Source organism: Meleagris gallopavo, chromosome 7 (assembly GCF_000146605.3).
Source record: "Meleagris gallopavo isolate NT-WF06-2002-E0010 breed Aviagen turkey brand Nicholas breeding stock chromosome 7, Turkey_5.1, whole genome shotgun sequence".
Classification (NCBI taxonomy): domain Eukaryota; kingdom Metazoa; phylum Chordata; class Aves; order Galliformes; family Phasianidae; genus Meleagris; species Meleagris gallopavo.
Window position 1 is genome coordinate 23,002,778 of NC_015017.2, and position 4,667 is coordinate 23,007,444.

General features: G+C 48.9%; 1 long non-coding RNA gene across 4 annotated transcripts; it reads right to left on the reverse strand.

Annotated features, from left to right (window-relative positions):
• Positions 1–777: 777 nt before the first annotated feature.
• LOC104911743 lies at positions 778–4,661 on the reverse strand. 4 transcript variants are annotated; one of them, XR_004160339.1, is made up of 5 exons: positions 4,038–4,512; positions 3,520–3,680; positions 3,359–3,432; positions 3,171–3,226; positions 788–3,034 (listed from the first exon to the last, which is right to left on the reverse strand). It is a non-coding gene; the product is annotated as an uncharacterized LOC104911743 (long non-coding RNA). The 4 variants fall into 4 exon arrangements; XR_004160337.1 differs by having other exon boundaries at positions 811–3,034; positions 3,520–4,238; positions 4,464–4,661; XR_004160338.1 differs by having other exon boundaries at positions 778–3,034; positions 3,359–3,405; positions 3,520–4,512.
• Between the last annotated feature and the right edge of the window lie 6 nt (positions 4,662–4,667).

Genomic DNA, 4,667 nt, shown 5'->3' on the forward strand with positions numbered 1-4,667 from the left:
AAATGAAACCCCACTTTCCCAGTCCCCAGTGAACACAAGCTGGAAGGCAGGTGAAATCCAGGTGGTTAATCTCATACAATTTCCCCTGATCATCTTGAGCCTTCCGTATGTATCTCACAGGCTCACTGAGGGCTAAACAGACAGGACTGATGCGCACCAAATGAATCAACATCAACTGTCCCGCAAGGAATCATCCCAGTAAGCAGCTCTTTGAGTAAGGGACCACAGGGCACAGCAGTTGCCAGTGGTGAGAAGTACTCCAGGTCCCCAGTAACCTTCAGATTCCTTTTCAATCGACAGGCTCTATTCTCCCCCCGTTAGTGGGGCTTTCCACACGTACTCTGTCTCTGATTTCCTAGGGATGCGACCAAAATCCTTCCTTAATTTGGGTAGCTCAGTAGCAGAATAGGGGGATCTCCTCCATACTAACAGAGTACACACCTCCACTCTCTTCATATGCATGCCCAGTTTCTATCGGAGGGCAGTGAAGGGTCACCAGGTTTTCCAGTTTGTCTTTTTAGGCTCACGCAGCCTCTAAATTTTCTCCTGGAGGAAAGTCTATACTAACTGCTCTCTAAGGGCTTGCTGAAGGAGGGCTTCTAAGTGTCCGTCCTTTTCGGACTGTCCCCTAATATCTTCTAATTGGTCCTGCAAGTATGTAACCGCTTCCTGCAAGGATGGAATAATTTGGGTTTCTGCCACATGCTGTTCGCTACAAATCTCTACAACAGCGCCGAGAGCAGCTCCTGGAACTGTGTGATTGTTTTTCCCCCTCTTCCTCCCCCATATGAGTTTACTTGGGGAGAATTTATATGATCTGCAACTCCCTCTAAGTTGGGCCAATTACTCCGTGCCCACTCCAACTCCACAGGAGAGGGTTTGCACCGTGCATTTCTCAGAGGTCAAGGAGCAGATTCCCTCCCCTGTTCATTTGCTCCTCACACCCCCAGAGGGTACACACATACTCTCTCCAACCAATAAGGCAGTTGCTACTACCACCTGGATACCTTCGGGTCATCCTCAAGATACAGGGTCTAATAGCTTAGACAAGTATGCAATATGTTTGTTTTTCCCCTTCCCCTCCCCTCACCATTCTGGTGTTAGAACTCCTAAAGCTACACTGACAGTTACAAAAAAGTAAAATGGTTCTTTTAAGGCAGGCAGTCCTAGCACAGGTGCTGTGATTAAGTCCCATTTCAATACTTCTACTAATTCTTTTCTCTCTATTCTCCATTTTAACAAGCTGGGTTCTCCCTCTGATAGTTTAAGATAGAATCTCCTTGGTTTTTTTTTTGTACCTGTTCTTCTATTCATGATCTACAGTATTCAATTAAACCTAGGAATTTTCACAACTCCCTCTTTGTCCAGGGCAGAGGAAGCTGCACAATTCGAGTTCTTCCAGACTTAGTTCTGTTCTCCCTCAAATCACATACCCAAGGTATCTGACTTTTTCCGCATACTGCAGTTTATTTTTAAACACCCTTAGCCCTTGTTCACCAAGAATCTGAGTTTACTTGTAGTCTTTTACTTTAGACTCCTCTGTTCCACAAATCAGCAGATCATCCACATACTGTACCAGCTTTACCCCCCTTTCCAACCTTAACCTTTTTCAAAATTTTCCCCAGGACCTGGTACAAATACATCACGTGACTCCTTGAACCCTCGGGGTAAGACAGCCTACCCATATTGCTACTTTCATCCCATTTCTGGGTCTTCTCAAAGAGAAAAAGATATCAAGTCTGAGTCTAAAGCACAGATCCAGAAAGCGTTTCTACAGATCTATTTCCTTCCCCTACCCACACCTTTGGCAGTATTTTTTTGTCATCAGCTGTTAATTTCATCAATGCCTTTACAACCGTTTCTAAGTTTTCAACTGCAATCTTAGTTTAACTAAGAAATCTCTCCCCAATAAATTGGTCCCTGCTTTTGGCACATATAACAATTGCACTGGGACTATTTTATCTTCCCATTTTAATCCAGTAGTCTCAAAAAAATGAAACTATCATTCCTGATCCCTATACGCCTCTTACTCTTAAGGCATCCCCAGTAAAACTAAATCCCAGTATTTTATAAGCTAAAGATGACCAAGAATTGATCAACTGCTCTGCTAATCCAATTGGATCTTTCGTTAATGATTTCCCTTTTAAAACACACCACTACAAATAGTGCCTACCTGGTTGGTGGAGGGGGGGAAGTCTCCCCTGCTTCTTCCACATGTGCGGCACAGCTCCCAGCCCAAGGAACCCAAGGACCTTCCTCTCAAGACATCCTTTTCTCACCTCTCCACTATTAAGTGGGGAGTTCACATATCCTGTATCTCCTGATAACACTGGAACTTCCTTAAGAGGATATGCAGAAGCGTTAGTGGGGTTAATGGATTAAGGAAAAGAAGAATTTATAGCGTCCCCTTTGCATCAATCCAATTCTTTAAGCCGGCAGAACTTTTTCTTTTTGGTATCAGCACTAGTTACAGAGCTCAGTTCAGGTGGGTTGTTAAAGAGGCTGATCTGAGCCAATACCCTTCACTCTGTCAGCGGTCTCATCAGACACCTATTCTGGCCAAAGTACTCATCCCCCCCTGCAATTGCTTGGTCAGGCCATACGCACCACAACATCTAATCATTTTCTGTTTATACTTATCCCTAGCTCTAGAATTTATCTTCCAGTTTTTCCATCACATTTCGTAAAGGACTTACAGCAGGCACAGCCCTGGGGACCCTCTCCCTGCCCCTCACCTTGGAACTCTTGTTCCCCATTTCTCTCCGCAACCTGCAGTCATGCAACTGCAGGAACCGCTCTTCCGCAGCATCAAAAGCCACCCGCTCTAAGGGATCCGAACAGGGGCTCCAGGGCCAACGGAATACGCAACATACACCCACCAAGGGGACTGGCGATCTGCCCAAGGACCACCCCCGGAACACACCACTACAAACAGTGCCTACCTGGGCAATCTCCTCTGCTTCTTCCACACCTGCAGTACAGCTCCCAGCCTACGATGAGGACCTTCCTCTCAGGACACCGGCTGCGCCAGGACCTGAGGGATGAAAACACCTTGGTAACACTGGACCTCACCAACTGAGACAACAGGCCACCCCGCTACAAGAAATGCGCCAGGACCCCAAGGTCCCCCAGATAACAGTTGCCAGAGCCCTGCAGGCTGCTCTTCTCACCTCTCGCTCAGGGAATTCCATTCCTCCAGGAGCAGGCCTGCTACAGACCTTTAGAGCTGAAATCAAATAATCAAGATACACCATCACCTCAAACAAGGAGGACTTGTGTCTTCTGGCACCTGCTTCCAGCCAAAACCTCCAGCCCAGGAGCAGCACACACAGGTCAGGGACAGAAGGACACCGCTTACCTCACTCCATAGACTCTCACAGCAGGATCCCCGCTCCAGCCCTGAACCTGCAGTAAGAGCTCCATGAACAGCTTCTGAGGGGGTGCAGGGTAGGACTGGGCAGCCCTCAGGTCACAGGGCTCACGCCCCTGGCCCTCCCCCCTTGCCCCTCCATTACTCACCTCCTTCATCCCACCACTGATGAAACCACTCCCATACTCAAGTAGATCCTCACTGCTAAATGCTCCGTTGTGGCACTCACCCTGCAACAGCATCCAGTCCCACTCCCTTGCTAAAGCTGCTTCCCTGCTGCAGGTCACTCAGGAAAGCATCTGGATGCAATCTGATCGCCAGAAAAGGGGACTGCTTAACCTCTTCGGGCAGCCTATCCTATCACTCCTATCCTATCACTCTCACACCAAAGTACTCTTACTTTGGATGTTCAAGCCTGTGAATGTTCTACCGCCACATGCCTCCCATCAGTATCTGAATGAGCCCATCCCCATCAACTAGACTCCTGCACTTGAGCAATTTACTGACAGTACTGATATTCCCCCCCACAGCATCCACTGTCCTTCTCTTAATCTAACCAGTCACAGCAACACAGAAGGCTGCCAGCTTGGTCCAGCATCATTTCCCCCCCTCATCAAATCCACCATGACTACTCTGTAGTAGTTTTTTTCCTCATCACGTCACTTACAGCTATCACCTCGACCAAGCTGTCCCATCACCTTGCTGAGGAGGGAGGCGAGGCTCAGCATGATCCAGTTCTCTCATTGAAAGAGAGACTCCACCACCTCACCTGTCTGTCTCTCCTATAAGGAACGCAGCCGTCTGCAACAGCATTCCAGTTGTGCAAGCTGATCAGCCACATCTCCGTGATGGGAATGAGATCACACTCCTGAAGTTACAAATAAGGGGCAGGGGAAAATACACGGTCCCATTCTGCTCGCTCCCACCGCTGGAAGCAGAAGGGGCTGAAGCACCCGCAAAGTCGTTCGGCGGCGCCCCGCGCCGGCCCTTCTAATAAGGCCACGCGGAGCCCGGCGGCGGCGCCGTGCTGATCTCAAAGAAACAGAAACGGCCGAGTGGCGGCCCTACGCAACCCCGACAACAGAGAACTTACCTAGTGTACCTAGTGACTCCGAAACCACTCACCGCTTCCACCATCTCACCGGTTCGGGATGACGACGGGCTCTGCAGCTTTCGCTCAGCCTGCAAAAGGAGAAAACTTGTTTCAGCAGCCCTTTGCGTCGCTTCTTATTCCCAGTAGCACTAAGGCTGGAAGAACACGGCCCCATCCCGCTCGCTCCCACCGATGAAATCCGAA